At 37.2% G+C, this 21,560-nt stretch overlaps 1 pseudogene across 1 annotated transcript; it reads right to left on the reverse strand.

Annotated features, from left to right (window-relative positions):
• Nucleotides 1-10,476: 10,476 nt before the first annotated feature.
• Nucleotides 10,477-21,179, reverse strand: LOC309646583 (AP-3 complex subunit sigma-2 pseudogene; annotated as a pseudogene). Its single transcript, XR_014268652.1, has 2 exons — nt 20,019-21,179; nt 10,477-15,034 (listed from the first exon to the last, which is right to left on the reverse strand). The product of XR_014268652.1 is annotated as an AP-3 complex subunit sigma-2 pseudogene (transcript).
• Nucleotides 21,180-21,560: the final 381 nt, after the last annotated feature.

A 21,560-nucleotide genomic window follows, 5' to 3' on the forward strand; every position in this document is an offset into this window, starting at 1 on the left:
AAGTGCAGATTAATTCATTTTATATGGAAATAGAAAGTGTACTATATTTTTTTCAAAATTATTAGCCCATTGTTTCTGTTTTACCAAAAACTATCTATTTAATATCCTATACATGCATACACACATTCACATGCACACAGGTTGAGCATAAAGTACTTCTCTGTTTTGCCCCAGAAAAGAAAATCATAAATTTTCCATATATGTCAAATTAGACTATTAGCTGAACCTCCAAATAAGTGACTGAAAACATGCTTTAAAATTAGAAATTTTGACTCCATAAAACTCCTGAAGTTAGTGCAAGATAATGTTTCAAAATTCCCAACAGATATTAATCTTCAGAATTTGGAAACAAAAAATCAGAATTCCTGAGAAGTATCAGGAATTCCTGAAACATTAGGTTAGTCATAAATTACTTCCAACATTCTTCATTCTCTTTCCTGATTATTATAGATATCTTTAAACAATTGTTTAGGCAGTAAGAAATGTTAATTTTGATGGCATTTACAAAGAACTGTCACCTGTAGCAAATATTAAAATAACAGAAAACTCTAATAAGCATTATTAGGTAGTGTCTGTATAATGTAACATTCGGATCTCCTATCAAGGGCATGTGTTAAAATTCCAATTGAAGGACTCATTTGGCTTCCAAAACTTGTTATTTCTTGGAATACCACCAACAGGGTTTGTGTAAAGTATGTGCATAACTTATTAATATTTAATTTACCACAATGACTCACTGTTAGCCAGAGAGGGCCACAAACGCAGTCACAACATAGTTACAAGTTACAAGTTACAAGAAGGCTGCTAGATAGACCCCCTCTCTCCCACCTGCTCCTGTGCCACATCCGGGAAGTGTCAACTTTGACCTTCCACTCCACAGTGTTAGCATATCCCGCTCTTGTTTTTCACTTGGCATCTGTGGATTCCTTCCAACCAGTAACATATCTCCATAGATTGTTCAATTTTAATTTTCACATGAAAACTATAATTCTTTTCTCCATTTTCCCAGTTTAGGCATTAATTTTCCTCAGGATTCAGGATTCAGAAAACATAAATTTCCCAAAAAATGTTGGGTGGGAATTTCTACTGGAAACACTCATTATTTGGAGGTATGAGTATGTGCATGTATGTATGTATGTAGATGGATATTGAGTATGTCTAATACATGTTGTGTTCCTTCAAAGTAGCATTTTCTCTATGAGTCATAGTGACATTCATCCAACATAACACCTCCACACCTTCCTCTGCTACTCAAAGTTATTTCAGAAAACACAGCTTGGATAGTCTTTTTCACCTAATATAAAATCATTTCTTATTACTGATTAGAGAAAAGATTGAATGAACGAATGAAAGAGAAGTTTGGAAAGCTTTCAGAAATTTATGAAACTGTATTTTTGTTTTAACTTTTGAATTACCTAAGATTTCAGAAGCACATTGATAAAGCTAGGTGAATTATAAATATTTCTTATCTATTTTAGGTAGTAGGACATCGCATTTTGTTTATATTTTCAATGATTTTATCCTTTAATGCAAAATTCATCACCTTACTGTAATAGTATTAATAATATCACTGCCAATTTTATAAAATTTTACATGGATAGGTGTTATATTTACATGTGTGTCTGTATGTTTTTAAACCAAGACTCAACTTCCTGAAATACAATCAATACTAGCAATTTTAGAAAAAAACAAACTCACAAAAGTTTCTACATTTTTTATGTGAAGTTTTCTGATTTTATACAGGAAAAGTTAAAAGATTAAGACTGCTTGAGACAAATAAAACCCACCTATAGACTAAGTTTGGGTATACAATACCAGTTTAGACCTCTGTGAACATGGTCACTACTTCACATATGACAACTGCTCCACAGGGCTGCAGGAAACAAAGAAGGCGAGGCTGGGAAAATGTAGAGGCCAATATATTCCAAGGAAAGAGCTTGCGATACACTTCCACTACAGAAAAAATGGTGCAGAATTACCAAAGCGTCCTTGGCAATTGTGGAATGCTGTATAAACCACCTTAAAACAGCTATGCCTATTTAATATGTTTGGTATATAGCATATATATCAAAATACATGAATATATAAATCACTGGCAGTAATTCTAGTGATCATGACAATTTCTTCTCAACTTCAACTTATGGTGGTTAAATCAGTTACATTCTATATGTCTTTACCTACTTTGATGGTGACTCAAAGTTTACAGTGCAGGAAGATGGAACCACAAAAAAGGACAAATTTGATTTCTATGTTCATAAGAATCAGCTGAAGGCTTCCCTGGTGGCGCAGTGGTTAAGAATCCTCCTGCCGATGCAGGGGACATGGGTTCAAGCCCTGGCCCGGGAAGATCCCACATGTCACGGAGCAACTAAGCCTGTGCACCACAACTACTGAGCCTGCGCTCTAGTGCCCACAAGCCACAACTGCTGAGCCCAAGTGCCACAACTACTGAAGCCTGCATGCCTAGAGCCCATGATCCGCAACAAGAGAAGCCAAGACAGTGAGAAGCGCACGCACCGCAACGAAGAGTAGCCCCCGCTCGCCGCAACTACAGAAAGCCCACGGGCAGCAACGACGACCCAACACAGCCAAAAATAAAAACAAACAAATAAATAACTTAATTTTAAAAAAAAAGAATCAGCTGAAACTCTGTGTTCATTTTTGAAACAAGGACTCATCTGCTGACGAAAGTGCAACCGTATCTCTTTCCTTTTGGTCGTCAATGTTTTGGGATAATAATACTTTTCCAGTGTGAACTCAGGAAATGCTCGATAAAACGTATCCATTCTTGTGGACAGATGGATGAGAAATTCAACGCAAATGTAAACCAGATGCTCGCAAAAACATACGTCGCAGAAGGTGAATGTTTTTAAAAAATACTTGGCACATATTCTGGAGTCAGCTATAACAGAGATGGAGTTCCCTTTGAAAGATCCAGATGTGATGACTCTGATCAGACCATAATACAATAGCTACTTAATAAGATTGTGTCCAAGCTCTTTAATGAGTTTTTGTGAAGTGATAGTCATTTCCTCTCAGATATTATTCACAAAGTTAGTAAAGTGGGTCGAACTTTGCACAACAAGATTTGTTTCTAAACTGCCAAAGTGAGTATTCTCTGACATGAACGTACATTCCGCATTCAAGCAAAACTTGAGAAGGAAGGTGATTTCACTCAGAGCACTGTTCATTGAGGGTCTAGCAGAATATTCTGCTGTGGCACAGTTTTTACTGTGGGCGTCTATTGATATCTTATGGGGCTAAAGAACCACATGAAAGGGAATGATGGGTCATGTGATGTTATGGACTGAATTGTTTCTCCCCCCGAAATTCATACATTGAAGTCTTAATCCCCACTACCTCAGAATGTGACCATGTTTGGAGATATGGCTTCTAAAGTAGTAATTAAGCTAAAATCAGGCTGTTAGTTTCTGACCTGTGTCATAAGGAGAGGAAATTTGGACACACAGGAAGATACCAGGGATGTACACACACACAGAGGAAACACCATGTGAGGACACAGCGAAAAGGCAGACAACTACAAGCCGAAGAGAGAGGCCTCAGGAGAAACGAACCCTACTGGCACCTTGATCTTGGACTTCTAGCCTCTGGAACTGTGGGAAATAAATGTCTCTTGTTTAAGCCACTAAATCTGTGGTATTTTGTTATGGCAGCCTTAGCAAACTAATATATATGTATTTAGCAGTTAGGTTAGAAAGAAACAACCTTGTTTATGCATCTATCTACTTTCACAACTCTGACTCTGCAGAAAGTGTGCATAAAGATTCAGGATTACTGAACAAGGAGCATGAATTTTATGAAACAAATAGTCACTGAATATATCAATTGAAATTTCTGCTTTTCTAAAGATCATTGCTGGTCAGATTTTAGAAGCTGGAAACAGATGGTTAAGGCTGGTGATGTTTTCAAATGAGTTACTGTTAGAATGGGATGGTTTGTACTCCTCAAGGTGGGGGGAGTAGGTCTGCAAAATCGCTGAATTATAAGAAAACGAAGCTTTGGAACACTGTAATAAGTGAAAGGTTTTTGACTTTTCACTTTTCTGATGTAGAAGACAGATGTCAGCCAACACTTAGAAAAGCATAAGAAGAAAGAAAATGAAGCATATTTTAAAACAGATATACTGTGACTAATACTTCAGTAATACATGCATGAAAATAATCATTGTAACAACACAAAATAGATTTACAAAAAGATCAGAGGAAATTGTCTTATGCTATGGCTGATTTCCAAGAAGCAAATAGTCTCTATTTGATAAAATATTTAGGAAATATAGATGATAAATATATATACATATACACATATCCATATATGCATATTTACTAATTACTTTAATATTAAGGTTAAGTGACTATTTCTGGACTTTATTTGGACTAATATTTTTAAAATGTATTGTGCAAAGGGATCTCACTAATTGAAAGCATTATAATAGTCAATTTCCTATACTACTCTATCTTTCCAATATTTTTAAATATTGAAAGATTTCTTTTCAACATTTTTATAGCTTATCAACTCCATTGTAGCATAACTCATTTAAAACTCACTTAAAAGATGAATCCATTTTAAATGAACAGTGTAATGAGTTTGACAAATGCAACCATCATCACAATAAGATACAGAATAATTCCTTTGTGCTCTTTCACAGTTAATCCAGCCCACCTCTGGCCTTAGTCAATCATTGATGCGCTTTCCATCCCTATACATTAGATTTGTCATTTCTAGATTTTCACATAAAGAGAATCATTCAATATGTACTTTTGTGTCTGGCTTTTCCTCTTTGCATACTATTTTTGAGATCCACCCATATTGTTAAATGTATCAGTAGTTTGTTCCTTTTTATTGCTTAGTAATATCCTGTAGCGTGGATATTACCACTGTTTATCTATTCACCAGTTTATGGATATGTTTACAATTTTTGACTTTTATGAATAAAGCTACTACAAACTTTCAGGTGCAAGTTTTTACATAGACATATATTTTCATTTCTCTTTGGTAAATACCTAAAAGCGGAATTGCTAGATCATATGGAAAATGTATGGCTAACATTAAAGAAACTGCCAGTTTCCCAAAGTGAGGGTATCATTTTACATTTGCACTGGAAATGCATAAAAGTTCCACAAGCCAACACTTCCTATTTCTAATGTTTTTTTAACTTTAGCCATTCTAGTTTGTGAGTAGTGGAACTCATTTTGCTTTGGATTTGCATTTCTCTGATGGCTGATGACGTTGAGCATCTTTTCATGCGCTTATTGGCCATTTGTAGTTTATCTTTTTCGAAGCAACCGTTCAAATATTTTGCTCTGTACTGTTGGGTTTATCCTCTTTTCACTACTGAGTTGTATAAGGTAAGGCTACAAGTCTTTGGTCAAATACGTATTGCATGTATTTTCTCCCATTCTGTGGCTTCCCTTTTTGTTTTCTTAATTAAATCTTTCAACAAGCAAGTTTTTTGATAAAGTCAAATTTATCATTTTCTTTAATGGCTAATGCTTTTGTATCTTAAAAAGTCTTTGCCTATCTCAAGGCTGAGAAGATTTTTCCCATATTTTATTTTAGAAATTTTATCATTTTAACTGTTACATTTAGGCCTATGATTCATTTTGTTAATTTTCACATATGTCATAAGAGTCAATGTTCTTTTTTTTCTTGTCCCAGTATCACTTGTTAAAAAGTATATTCTTTATCCGTTGAACGAATTGGCATTTTGGTCACAAATCAATGTAAGTTATATGTGTGATATATTTCTGGAGTCCCTAGTCTCAACTATTTATTTATATGTCTATCCCTGTGCCAATGTTACACTGTCAAAATTACTGCCTCATTATAATAATGAAAGACATATTTAACTACTCTACTCCCGCAATGATCTGAAACAGACTATTTGGGAGTTACCTAGCCATGTAGGAACAGATTTGGAAATATTACCTTCAAATTAATGAGACAACTCTAATTTCCTTCAAATTACCTGTAAATAGAAAGATAAACATCCAAATTTATGACAGCTTCAGAAACAAGGGTTGTGGTGAGAGTCAAGCGGAAACTGTGTAGAAAAGAGGAAATGGCAGCATGAAGCCTAGAGATAATGGAATAGAGGGAAAATCATTCCAAATAGGAGAGTACCATCCTTAATGGGAAATACTTGAAACATGTCTGAGTGGTGCTATGATAGCAGTGGCTATTAGGAATTCAAAATGAAAGGAAATTAAATCTAAATTACAATCAGCCCAGAGCAGAAGAGATTTAAATGAAAAGTTAAATAAGAGACATGAAGAAAAGCCAAAAGAATGAAAAAGTTATTTTAAAAAGTGGAAAGAATCACAGATGACATGATAGCAATAGAAGATAAGCAAAGAAGATAGAATACATTCATATAATTATTCATGGAAAAAAGAAGAAATCAATAGAATTATCTAATATTTTAAACTATTATTCTAGAAAACTTCCTGGAAATAAAAGGAGACCTACATCTATACATTGAAAGTCCCCATGGCATACCTTAGAAAACTGACGTATCCTTATAAATCTATTATAGACTTAAAACAAAATTAAAGATTGAGAAAAAATATTCAGGGGATCCAGGAAAAAAAGTATAGTCATTCAGAAAGGAAAGAAAATCCTGTTGACAAGACTTCTTGGCAACCATGTCCAAAGCAAGAAAACAGTAAACCAACATTTTAAAGAAATTCTACACAACAAAGTGAGAATCAATGAATTTTATATCCAGCTAAGTCATAGTGATTTACCGAGGAAAGTCAATCTATTGACCACTGACTTCTTGACAGCTGCATATGAAGCAGTAGAAGAATGGAGCAACATTTTCAGAAACTCAATAAAGCAAACATGGAACCAAGGATTTTATATTCAGCCAAACTATTCTTCAAATGTCAAGGCTATAGAAAAGTAGTTATAAACTTGCAGGATCTTAAGAAATACTCTATTCATGAACCTTACCTGAGAAACCCAATAGAGGATGAGTTTCATCCAAGAGATTACTGAGAAACTTCACCAAAGACAGATGAATTTAATATGTGTGCATAACTTTCTGTCAACTTATTACACAGGTAAATTCACACAACCACTACCACACAATGAAGATACAGAGCTATCACATCACCACAAAGATGTCCCACGTGCTAACCCTTATCAGAGACACCTCCACCATCTCTAATTCCTGACAACCACTAATCTCTTTTCCATCTTATAATTTTGTGTTTTGTAATACACATTTTGTAAATAAACATTTTGTAAATGTTTTGTAAATACAGCATGGGACCGGCTGAGACTGAGTTTTTTTCCCAACCACATAATGCCCCTGAGATACATCCAAGTTCCTGAGTGTATCAATAGTTTGTTCATTTTTATTGTTGAATATTCATATGGCTATACATTTGGGCCTCTATATATTTCAGGTTTTGAATCCAGGGATTCAACCAACTGCAGACCAGAAGCACACAAAACAAAATAAAAATTCCAGAAATTTCCAAGAAGCAAAACTTAAATTTGCCACACGCTGACAGCTATTTAAATTGTATAGCATTTACACTGTATTAAGTGTAAGATCTAGAGATGAGTTAAAAATATACAGGAGGATGTGCATGGTTTATATGCAAATACTACACACTTTATATATGGGACTTGAGCATTAGTGGATTTTGGTATCCTTGGTGGTCTTGGGACATGGGACAACTTTATCTCACTTTGTTCAACTATTGAGAGACATTTTGGCTGTTTCCAGGTTTGGGCTATTACAAATAAAGCTGCTATGAATTGTGTGTAGGTTTTTGTGTGGATTTAAATTTTTATTTCTCTGTGATAAATGCTCAGGAATTAATTTGCTGACATACAGTGAGTGTATAGTTTTTTTAAGAAAATGCCGAAATATTTTCCAGAGTGCTTGTGTATCGTTTTACATACCCACCAGCAATTTACAAGAGATTGAGTGTCCTCACATCCTTACTAGCATTTGGTGTTATCACTATTTTTAGTTTTAGCCATTCTAATAGATACACAATGATTTCTCGTTGTGTTCTTCATTTGCATTTCCCTGATGACTAGTGATGAACATCTTTTCATTTGCTTGTCTTTATATCCTTCCCGGTGAAATGGATGTCACCTATGTTCTAAATGGATTGTGTGCTTCTCACTGTTGGCTTTTGAGCCCTTTTTCAGATATGTGGTGTTCATATATTTTCTTCCAATCTATAACTTTTCATCATCTTCATGGAGTCTTTTATAGAGCAAAAGTTTTTAATTGTGATGAAGTCTAAATTAACAATTTTTTTTTTTATCAATCATGCCTTTAGTATCACATCTAAGGATTCTTCACCAAACCCTAGTTCCCTCTCAAAGATTTTCTCCTATGTTATCAGCTAAAATTTTTATAATTGTATATTTTATATTTAAACCTATGATCCTTTTTTACTGAATTTTTATATAAGATGTGAGATTATGCCAAGATTCAATGTCTGGTTATAAATTTCTAATTGCTTAACACCGTTTTTTGAAAAGACTGTTCATTCTCCATTGAATTCTTTTACATTTTGTCAAAAATTCATTGGCCATACTTTTTTTTTATACGTGTAACTGATTCACTTTACTGTACACCTTTAACTAACACAACGTTGTAAATCAACTATACGCCAATAAAAATTTTGAAAAAAGAAAAATGACTTCGTTCTAGCTTTGTGACCCTTGACATAACACTTAATACTCTGGGCTTCTGCTTCCTCACCAGCTCAGTGCAGGCCTGTGGAGGACCCTCCAGCTCTTACACTCTTTGATGCTGTCACTGGCTACCAAGCTGGTTTTTACCACAGTTTCTGAGAAAAACCAAGCTGGTTTTTATCACAGTTTCTGAGAAGCCACCTAACCTTTTTGAGGTTTCCTTATCCATAAGAAAGAAAATAAAATTGGGAGAGGCCATCCTGAGCAGTGAAAAAAAAAGAACTGTGGATTTAGGCAGACAGACAGTCTCAGTTCTTAGCCCTTGTGACCTAAAGCCGGTTACTTGACCTCTCTGATTCTTACTCTCTTGACTTGCAAAATGGAGATAACAGTGTCTGTCGTAAGGATTGTGGAAGGATCTCGCTCCTGCCACCTTATAGTAGGTACAAAATAAATATCATTTTGTTCCTATATCACTTTCAGCAAATGTGAAAGAGAGGGATGTGAATATGCTGAAATGTCTGTAAAAAAAAAAAAAAAGTAAACTCTTCTGACCAACACTGCCCACCTCTGTAGTTATCGTAGATGTTCCAAAAGACTGAGGTTAAGAGGCTACAGGGAGGAAAGAGCACCAACCACAAGAAGCACGGTTCAAAGCAGGAAAAGACGTGGTCCTGACCATGGTCCTGCCGGGCACCATCTCAGATGGGCTCTGCGACAGCATCAGGAGGCCTGACGAGACAGTTTGGGCCACCGGCCGGCAGGCACGAGAAGCTCCCAGGCCGGGAGACTTTACCATGATGGTGCAGCGAGCTCCCTAATCTCAAGGCAGCTCAACATCACACCTGAGACCTGGCCCCGAGGCAGCGCAGGAGTAAAAGGCACTACTCCGAGGAGGAGCTTCAGCTCTAAGTTAACCACAGGAAGAAAGACTCTTATCACATGTAAACATTTACGGGTTTCCACAGCTAGCTCTAGGGGACTGTCATCTGAGGGGAGCAGGGCGTGCCCAGAGGGAGCTCAGGCAGGGCCCCCTCGCACACGGGGGAGAAGACGCTGCACCGCCACCGGTCTCAGCCGGCACGCTGCCCGCGTCCCCAGCCTGCCCCTGTGCCGGCTCTAGCACACATGACCCCAGCTCAGGCTCTCACGCTCCAGAAGCTGGTGTAGACAGCAGTGGGTTTCCTGGACAAAGTCTCATCGTCCATAACACAGCAACGGGCCCGTCTGCTCCGCGGGAGGAGAATGTATTTTAAACCTGGAAGAGTCGTGATTCTGAGATGCTCCACATGTTGTCAGCTTTGCCTTCTGCAGACACGGGGCTCCTCCCCTTTGAGGGGGACCCCTCTGGCTGTGGGGTGTGCCCTCCCTGTTGGCAGAAACGTGGGGGGCAGGCAAAGGACAGGCCTGTGACTTGTGCTGTGTCCTGCACATAAACACCTGGGAGAGCAGGGCCAGCCAGGGCTGTGGCAGTGGAGAGTGTATGCCGCAGGAGGTGGTGATGAGACAGTGTGGCTATACAAAAGGATCCTGGGTGTGCCAACTCTAGTAGAGCCAGTAGGCAACTCTGGACCTCATGACATCCTGCCCTTGTTTGCCACTCACCACATCCCCAAATCTAGAGGGTCAGCCCTTTTCTAGCTACGGCACCTCACCAGGGAAAGTCAATGCTACAGGACCACAGGGAGCCTCGCGGTGCTAAAGTTGAAGACTCTAGTCGGAGAACATCCTCGTGGTGAGGGTCTGTTCTCACGACAGTCTGAAATCCCTGGGAGTGGCTACACATGGCAGGTAAAGGGGGCAAGTGGCTTGGGCACCTGCACCCCACTGAGGACGCCAGGACCCCTCACATCTGCAGCGGCCGCGTGTAGCAGAGAGGGGCAAGGCCGCGCATGTGAGAAGCAAGCACAGGCTGGCAGTGGACACAGGACTCCTTCCCGCTTTGGGACAGCAGGGGCCAGGGCCCGAGGCGGGACTCCTTTAGGGCGCACATCGGGTTTTGCTGCAGGACTGGCTCAGCTTTGCTGGTTCCAAGGACTCAGTTCAGCCGTCTTCTACCCTCAGACAAACTGCGACGGGTTGGGGACCTTGATGTTGAGATCGCCAGTGTTGATAATCCGAGGTATCTCCAGCAGGCCGATGTTTTTCACGGTGGACACGGTCCGGGCGGGCGCTGCTGAAAGGCCACCCTCGGATTTCTCCAGCCTGTTCTGACCTTCAGTCTGAGCCACGATTTCATTCATGTTTATTTCCAACACCATCCTGCCCATCACCACCTCCTGAAGAATGTAGCACACCTTATCCATATGGAAGATCAAATCCAATTCACAAACATTTTCGAAACACTTGTCCAGAGTCTCCACAAGATCCTGGATGAGGTCCAAGATCCCAAGTTCACTCTCTGATGAATCCCCACAAAATACAAAGTAGAGGGTAGCATAATGCCGATAAATGAGTTTGTAGTCAGACCCACCAGTCAAACTTCCACCCCACAAGAAGTTACAGATGTTGTCATCCCGTTTGAGAACTAGATGGAAGATCTCTCGAATAATCTGCTGTTGAATTTCTTCTGGGAAACGCTGGTAGAAGCAGACAAGCCGCGGCTTCCCGTGGTTTTTGAAAACCAGGATTGCCTGAATCATCTTTGCCCGCCACACTCCTTTCTCCACCAGCTGCTTCCAGAGAGCCTCTCCTTCTACTACAACCTGGCCATACTTATATGGAACTATTTCTGGGTTTTTATTCTATTTGATTAATATGTGTGTATACATATATATGTGTGTGTATCAATTTAATTTCATTAGTCTTTATTGGACTGTTCATTGGATGAGTTGGAGTAGTTTATGTACTTTTCACGGAATTAATCTATTTCATCTAAATTGTCAAATTTATGGGTCTAGGGTTGCTCAGAGTATTCTCTTATTCTTTCGATGTATGCAAACTCTGTAGTGTGATCCTTTGTTTCAAACTGATAATAGAAATTTCTCTCCTGTCTTTTTATTTGTCAATCTTGCTGGAGTTTTGTCTATTTTATTGATCTTTTCAAATAAAAACTTATGTTTCATTGACTTTTCTATTGTGTGTCTGTTTTCAATTTTATTGATTTTTGCTCTTTTTTTTTCTCCTCGACTATGGGTTTATGTTGCTCTTTATCTTCTAAGTTCTTGAAGTGAGAGCTTAGATTATTGATTTGGGACTTTTCCATTTTTGTCTGTAAGCATTTAGGGCTACAGATTTTCATCTAAGCACTGCTTTAGCAGCACCCCACAATTTTTGATGTTTTGCTTTCATTTTCACTAAGTTCAGTGTATTTGTTATTTGTCTCAAGACTTCTTCCTTGACCAACAGATTGTTTATGTGTGCTGTTTTAGTTGCCAGGTGTTTGGGGATTCTGCTGATCTCTTCCTGTTCTTGATTTCTAGTGTTATTCCATTGTGGTTAGAGAGAACACTCCATGTGATTTCAATTCTTTTAAATTTGTCAAGATTTGTTTTATGGCCCAGGAAAATATTTATTTTAGCATATGTTCCATGGATGCATGAAAATAATGTATATTCTGCTGTTGGTAGGTAGAGTGCTTTATAAATATTGATTAGATCCTTTTGGTTGATGGTCCTGTTGAGTTCTATCCTTGATGATTTTCTGTCTAGCTGTTTTGTCAGTTGTTGAGATGGGGTTTTAAAGGCTTCGGCTATAATTGTGGATTTGTCTCTCTCCTTTCAGTTCTATCAGTTTTCGCTTCACAAGTCTTGCAGCTTGGCTTTTTGGTGCATACAAATGTAGGATTCCTGTATCTTCCTAGTGGATTGACTCTCTGTCTCCAGTGGTTTTCTTTGCCTTGAAGTCCACTTAATCTGATATTAATATAGTCACCCCTGCTTTCTTTTGATTAGTGTTTGTGTAGTATATCTCAGTTCATCCTTTCACTTTCAACCTACACATATCATTATATTTGAAGCAAGTTTCCTATAGATAGCAAATAGATCATGTTTTCTTTTTGTTTTTTAAATCTATTATGCCAACCTCTATCTTTTAATTCAATATATTCAGACTATTTACATTTTCTGTATTTAGTGATAGGTTGAGACTTAATTATGCCATTTTATTTTTTTTCTGTTTGCTCTCTCTGTTTTTCATTTGTTTCTTTTTTTTCCTATCTTTTTGTCAGTTCCTTAAACTTTCTTTAGAATTCCATTTTGATTTATCCATGTTTTTAAGTTTATCTATTTCCATAACTATATTAGTAGTTACTTTGCATATTATACTATATTAGCATAACTTACAGTCTACTAATGTCGACATTTTATGTGTTAGTAGATTATAGAAACCTTACTTCCCTTTATGTCCATTTACCCTTCCCCATGTATAACATAATTAGCTTTAATTTTTCTTCTACATAAACAGAGGACCACATTACACAGTTATAATTTTTGCTTCAAACATTAAATATAATTATAAAAATGCAAGAGAAGAAGGAAAGTTGTATATTTACTCACATTTTTGTTCATTCTCTTCTTCTTTCTTCCTTCCTGGTGTTGCAAATTTCCTTCTTTTATCATTTCCTTTCTGTTTAGAGGACTTCTTTAGTCATTCTTTTACAGTAGGTCTACAAGCAATGAATTCTCTTAGTTTTCCTTTCAATCTGAGAATGTCTTAATTTCTTCTTCATTCCTGAAAATATTTTCTCTGGATAGAGAATTCTGGGTTGACTTATTTCAGCACTTGAAAAATGCTATGCTACTTCTTTCTGGCCTCCATGGTTTCTGATAAGAAATCTGCTATCATTCAAATTGTTTGCTGTGTTTCTCTCTGACTGCCTTCACGATTTTCTTCTTTGTCTTTAATTTTCAGAAGTTTAACTATGATGTGTCTTTAGATTTATCCTTTTTGGGGTTCACTCAGCTTCTTGAATCTGTAAGTTTATATCTTCTGCCAAATTTGGAGAAACTTAATCCATTATTTCTTTGAATTCTCTTTCTCCTCTCCTTCTGGAACACTGATGACATGAACGTTAGATTTTTTGTTATAGCCCACAGGTCCCTGAAGCTCTGTTCACTTTTATTTTCAGTCTATTTTCTCTCTCTCCTATTGTTCTATCATCACATACACTTTTTCTTCTGTTAGACTATTCATTGACTTTATTTTTTGGCTATTGTAGTTTTCAGTTCTAGAATTTCCACCTGATTCTTCTTTATATCTTCTGTTTCTTGCTGATAATGTCTATTTTTCATTTGTTTTGAGGGTGTTCACAATTACCTGTGGAAGCTTTTTAATGAAGGCTGCTTTAAAATCCTTGTTAGATAATTCTAACATCTGTGTTATTTTTGTGTTGACATCTAATGATGTCTTTCTTCATTCAGATTTAGATTTTCCAGGTTATTAGTATAACAAGTGATTTTCTTTTGAAATCTGGACATTTCATATGCTGTGAGACTCTGGGTCTTATATAAGCCTTGTATTTTAGCAAGCGCCCCCTGACATAATTCCAGTTGGGGAACAACTCCACCTTGTTACTGCCAAGTGGAATTAGATGCAGATTCTCCATTAGGATTCTGTTGACAACTTGAAGGGGGAGGGTCCTTGTTAATGATGGGTCCCCACTGACACTGGGAGGAGGGTTGGCCTCATATTCTCTGAGAGGTGGTTAAAGACGTGACCCTCCTCTAGGCTTTCTCTGACACAAGGTCACCAGGTGTTGATGAATTCCAGGCTCCCATGTCATTTTCACCAACACCACAGGCTCTTCATTGCCACTCAGTATGGACAAAGATCCTGTTTCCCCCCTCAGCCTCTGACACAACAATGGCAGGTGGTTTGGGGTACCTTGTTACACACCTAGACTCTCCACTCCAGTTTTGATGATGGGTAAGACTTGGCCACAGCTGCTTCTGCGGTGCTTGGCTGGAGTAGAACCGTTATTATCTAAAAGTTTCTGTCTTGCTAAGTAGCCCTTTTCCAGGCCTTTTGGCTAGAGAGAGCATGCTTTCCTTGGTTTTGTTTTGTTTGTTTTTTTTGTGTGTTCCCATTGGCATTGTTAGGGTGCTAGCTTCTCCAGTCCCAGTGTGGGATAGATGAGGCAGAAAGAAAAGGTCAGGGAACTCAGCATTCTTTGGGTCCTAAGCTCCCTATCCAGTCTGCCTTCTTCTCTCCACTTTTCAGAGTCTTCTTATGCTTTTCAATATATAATATCCAGGGATTTTAGATGTATTGTACTCAGTGGGAGGAATATGGAAAGTATGTTTACTCCATCTGTTGTCCTCAATGTCCTTACTTCTTCCAGCAACTGTTCTCACTAAAAGACTAATAGCCTTAATTAAGCTTATTTTCTCTGGACACATTTCTTCATCTGCTGCAATCAAACACAATTAAATTAATTCAACATTGGTAAATGGTTTTCCTTGCTTGGTTAACAAAATGAGCATTTACTTTGACTTCAGCCTTATTTCAATATTTTAAATTTTTTAAAGAAACTTTGTTTCGATGAGATATTCCATTTTGAAATGTCCAGTTTTTCTGAAAATTGCTTTTCTGTGCATGGGACTATTATAAAGAGTGCCTAATCTAATAATATTGATGTATATAGTATTAGTTTAGCACAACTACAGTGTCACTGCATAATAAACACAATGCTTTGCCATCTAATTTGATAACAAATAATTCACCCCCCACTCTTTCATAAAAGTACAACATTCAAACCCAAATTTTCTTTCCTTATTTTGACATGTTGAGTAGGCACTGTTAATAAAAAAATAAATAATTAAATGCTATGTCACAATAATGAGCATGACATTCAAAATGCTGTTAAGTTATAATTGGATTGCAGTAATTTGTAGTACACCAAGTAGCAACTACAAGCAAGCCTTGTCACAACTACTCAGTGCTGTTTTTACTGTGTGAAAGCATCATAGACTGTACAACTGAATGAGCACGGCTGTGTTCCAATAAAGCTTTATTTACAGATACCAGAATCCAAGTCCAGAGAGAAAGAAACTAAACACATAAGAATACACACTGGATGTGAAATTTATGCAAATGTAATCTATAAGGAAAAAATACTGTAGTGGTTTCCTCTAAGAGATGTAGAGGAAAGAGGGTTGACTACAAAGGGGCAATAAAGAACTTTCTTGAGTTACAGAAATACTCTATATCTTGATTGGGGTGTTGGTTACATGAGGGTACACATTTATCAAAACATTAAACTGTACACTTAAATCTGTGCATTTTACAGTATGTAATTATACTTCAATAAAACATTGAAATATAATGATAAACTGTATTATTAACACAAATGGAACAACTTGAATAGGCTATATATTAAATAATAGTATTGTATCTATGTTAAGTTTCTTGAGTTTGGTGGTTGTATTGTGGTTATACAGCAGACTATACTTGCTGATAGATACATCTGAAATATTTAGGAGTATAGTATCACGATGCTTGTAAACTACCTCTTAAATAGTTTAGCCAAAATGTGTGTGTGTGTGTGTGTGTGTGTGTGTGTGTGTGTATAAAGAAAGAGAGAGGTTGAGCAAGCAAATGTTTCAAAAAGTTAATAACTACAATCCTCTTAGATAGCCTCATCCAACAGAGGGCACACAGCAGAGCAAGAAGAACTACAGTCCTGCAGCCTGTGGAACAAAAACCACATTCACAGAAAGATAGACAAGATGAAAAGGCAGAGGGCTATGTACCAGATGAAGGAACAAGATAAAACCCCAGAAAAACAACCAAATGAAGTGGAGATAGGCAAACTTCCAGAAAAAGAATTCAGAATAATGACAGTAAAGATGATCCAGGACCTCGGGAAAAAAATGGAGGAAAAGATCAAGAACATGCAAGAAATGTTTAACAAAGACCTAGAAGAATTAAAGAACAAGCAAACAGAGGTGAACAATACAATAACTGAAATGAAAAATACACTAGAGGGAATCAATAGCAGAATAACTGAGGCAGAAGAAGGGATAAGTGACCTGGAAAACAGAATGGTGGAATTCACTGCTGTGGAACAGAATAAAGAAAAAAGAATGAAAAAAAATGAAGACAGCCTAAGAGACCTCTGGGACAACATTAAATGCAACAACATTCGCATTATAGGGGTCCCAGAAGGAGAAGAGAGAGAGAAAGGACCAGAGAAAATATTTGAAGAGATCATAGTCAAAAACTTCCCTAATATGGGAAAGGAAAGAGCCACCCAAGTCCAGGAAGTGCAGCAAGTCCCATATAGGAAAAACCCAAGGAGAAACATGCCGAGACACATAGTAATCAAATTGGCAAAAATTATAGACAAAGAAAAATTTGAAAACAGAAAGGGAAAAACTAGAGCAAAAAATCTTAAAATTTGTATGGAGACACAAAAGACCCCGAATAGCCAAAGCAGTCTTGAGGGAAAAAAACAGAGCTGGAGGAAACAGACTCCCTAACTTCAGACTATACCACAAAGCTACAGTAATCAAGACAATATGGTACTGGCACAAAAACAGAAACATAGATCAATGGAACAAGATAGAAAGCCCAGAGATAAACCCACGCACCTAGGGTCAACTAATCTGACAAAGGAGGCAAGGATATACAATGGAGAAAAGACAGCCTCTTCAATTAGTGGTGCTGGGAAAACTGGACAGCTACATGTAAAAGAATGAAATTAGAACATTCCCTAACACCATACACAAAAATAAACTCAAAATGGATTTGAGACCTAAATGTAAGACCGGACACTATAAAACTCTTAGAGGAAAACATAGGAAGGACACTCTTTGATATAAATCACAGCAAGATCTTTTTTGATCCACCTCCTAGAGTTATGGAAATAAAAACAAAAATAAACAAATGGGACCTAATGAAACTTAAAAGCTTTTGCACAGCAAAGGAAACCATAAACAAGATGAAAGACAACCCTCAGAATGGGAGAAAATATTTGCAAACGAATCAACGGACAAAGGCTTACGGACAAAGGATTAATCTCCATAATATATAAACAGCTCATCAGCTCAATATCAAAAAAACAAACAACCCAATCCAAAAATGGGCAGAAGACCTAAATAGACATTTCTCCAAAGAAGACATAGAGATGGCCAAGAAGCACATGAAAAGCTGCTCAACGTCACTAATTATTAGAGAAATGCAAATCAAAACTACAATGAGGTATCACCTCACACCAGTTAGAATGGGCTTCATCAGAAAATCTAGAAACAACAAATGCTGGAGAAGGTGTGGAGAAAAGGGAACCCTCTTGCACTGTTGGTGGGAATGTAAATTGATACAGCCACTATGGAGAACAGTATGGAGGTTCCTTAAAAAACTAAACATAGAATTACCATATGATCCAGCAATCCCACTACTGGGCATATACCCAGAGAAAACCATAATGCAAAAAGACACATGCACCCCAATGTTCATTGCAGCACTATTTACAACAGCCAGATCATGGAAGCAACCTAAATGCCCATCTACAGACGAATGGATAAAGAAGATGTGGTACATATAGACAATGGAATATTACTCAGCCATAAAAAGGAACGAAATTGGGTCATCTGTTGAGACGTGGATGTAACTAGAGACTGTCATACAAAGTGAAGTAAGTCAGAAAGAGAAAAACAAATATAGTATATTAACGCATATATGTGAAACCTAGAAAAATGGTACAGATGAACCGATTTGCAGGGCAGAAATTGAGACACAGATGTAGAGAACAGATGTACGGACACCAAGGGGGGAAAGCGGCGGGGTGGGGGGGAGGGGTGATGAATTGGGTGATTGGGAATGACATGTATACACTAATGTGTATAAAACTGATGACTAATAAGAACCTGCTGTATAAAAAAATAAATAAAATAAAATTGAAGAATTTAAAAAAAAAAAATTGGGCTCATAATCTACACACCCTTGTAACAGTTGCAAGACAGAGATCCACTGAGGCCATCCTGAAAGGATTTGCAAAGAATGACAGGGAAATTGTCTTGGAAATCTATGAACAGGGGCCAGGTTAGGGCAGGTTCCTGTGCAAAGGGCTGGAGTCTGGATCTGGAGCCCAGGCATCTGCCAAGAGCCCCACAGCAGGAGCTGGAGTCCCTGCTGCAGAGCTGTGCTGACAGCATGGTTGGCTGCCCTCCATCTGCCTGTTTGCCCCGCCTTCAATTGCTCTGTCTACTTATTCTTAATTTTTGTTCCCTCATAGTTTCAGTTTACTACTTCTTACAGCAGTTTCTCAATCTTTAATCTACCTTATTGCCTTTTAACTGAACTCTCACTCTTATTGCCTCATGATTTCTGGGTTTTTAGTACAAATTTCAAACTTTGCCCTGCTGTGTTTCATCCAGCGCATACAGATAATAGGTTGCTGGCAGGTCTACTAATTGGTTACCCTGGGATCTGTTACTCTCCTGAGCCAATCAACAACAGTGGAAGGAGGAAACATGTGGTAAAGCAAGGCCCCCCTCCCTGGCTGCAAGAGGAGTGGGTGAGGCTGTTTTGCTCACAACAGGGTGTGGTCAGGGCAGATGTGTTCACATTTCCAATATATAGAATCATGGAAACATTTTTCCATGTTGTTTAATATCCCCACATGGCTATAAATAACTGCATAGTCGTCTATCATATGGAAATTCTGTAATTTATATTATGAATTCCTATTACTGGACCTTTAGATTGTCTTAAGTTATTTTGATACTTCTTTTAAAATAAAATGAAATGAAGCCAGGTTTAAAAACCCCTCAAGCTGACAAAAACCCTTTAAGCTACTTATGCAAAACTAAGTGGTTCATTTCATGAACGTAAGTGAAATGTAATTTAGGTTATTTCTTGTCAATGTCTTTGATAATCATAAAACTTAAGTCATCTTCCCCAAATGGTATAAGATAATCACTTTTCACCAGACTCCTGCAGTCTGGAAACCTCCAATGTAATAACCAATCATTGCAAAGGCTAAACAACATCCTCCTTTTCACTTTAGAAGCTATCCTGTAATGCCATGCCTCTGAACTTTATACCAGTTTTGGGTTTGAAGTCTCCCTGTTCTTGTTTCTCATTCAATAAATTTTTCATATCAAGTAAAAAAAAAAAGTTAATAACTGGTGAATCTTGGTAAAGGTTCTACTCTACTCTTGGCAACTAAAGTCTTAACTAGGCACCTTAACAACAGGTGCCACAGTGAAGAAATGGAAAGGTCCGAGTGGGGGAAAGGCTGCAAAGTCAGTGTTTGGAAGATGGGACCATGTGACTTGCCAGGTATAAGAGAATCTTCAAGGCTGTGCATTTCCTCCCTCTAGTTTGAAAATTGGCATGAGATACAGTGCCAGATGAAGTATTTAGTAAGTACAAAGTCCTAAACAAATTACCCTAAACCATGCAATCTAAAGAAAAGCCCATCATGCTCCATCATCTGAAACTGTACCACGTAACTATTTCCAGTGCATTCTTCTTCCATTGCATTGGGAGAATCCATTTCCAATATGACACCATGCAGCAAGCTCTGAAACAGGAATGTAAGTCTGAAAAGCAAGTAATTCAATAATGAAAAACAAGTGTGTCTATGAAAATTATTTCAATAAATAATTATTTCACATAGTGAGTGATAGAACACTCCTAGTCTAAGGCACTGGTATTTAATTATTATTTTTTTAAAAACTAAATTTGGTCTAAATAGTAAAACATACAGGATGGTTGATTCTTACTGGAAGACCAATGGTAAATACAAGGCACCGAACGAATACTACATGTAAAAATTCTTCAGTATCAGAATCTTACTATAAAAAATACCTATCCATGTAACTTTAATTTTATTTGTTCTTAGCCTTCCCTCACTCCTTGCCTAGCTGTGTTACATAATAATATTGCTTTATGGTATTTTCTGTAAAACAAATGGAACTTATTTTATATCTATGCATTTAAGTTCTCAATTAGAAAATATCTATGTATTAATTTTTGATATTTTCTGGAGTTTGAAATTAGTAAGAGGTTTATATTTTTATCTGTATTGTTATGAACTTTTAACTATTGGTAACATCAGTGGAATCCAGTCATCCCATAGTCCTATAATCTTACAAGTATAATTATTTTTAACTGGTTCGTAGTTTTAGTCCTGGTTATTCAGTATTAAAAGAAAACATATTACTTATTTCAAACTGGGTACATAACAGTGTATTTAGGTTGAGTGAATAAGGTAATTTGGCAAACATATGTTAACGTCTCTTCACCCCCACCGCCCCACAAATGTCAAGCCATCACTAAAGAATTTTTCCGGTAAGCTCAAGAATATAACTATCTACCCTGTCAATATGTTCAAGATTTTTAATTTTTAGCCTTTACACATACAATTTTGCTATGCTTGGATATAGGTTACATTGTCAATGTTACCATATTTAATTAGTACTTCATAGTCAAATAAATGGAAACTACTTATTCTGAGAGCAATTGATGGCATATCTCTTGGTGATAGTGGTAAGAAAAACTGGTTAAGGAAGCAGCCCTGGTCAGAAAAGTATGGGTGATACATAGTGAAGAGAGATTAGAATAGATTTGACAAAAAAGCAGAATAAGGATCGAGCCCTGGCTCAGGGAGAAGGCTTGTACAATTTTGATAATTAAAGCAGGTTTTCCAGGTATTTGCAAAATTAATACCATGAGGAATAATGAATCGTTCCTTATGGTGTTTCATAAATAACACTAGTTTTCCATTAACCTGTAAAGCTAATTATTATTATCCTAGCACACTGATGCAGATGGATTCTTTCCAGAATAATATTTTAAACCTAACATATATACTGCTTTATAATTTACCAATTACACCTATCATGTTTTATTAGTCTATTTTATGACTTTAGGCAGAGTAATCCTAGATTGCTGACTGAGCTCCACATTGAAGAGAAGACTTCAGGCTC

Source organism: Balaenoptera physalus (assembly GCF_965194825.1).
Source record: "Balaenoptera physalus genome assembly, chromosome: 17".
NCBI lineage: Eukaryota > Metazoa > Chordata > Mammalia > Artiodactyla > Balaenopteridae > Balaenoptera > Balaenoptera physalus.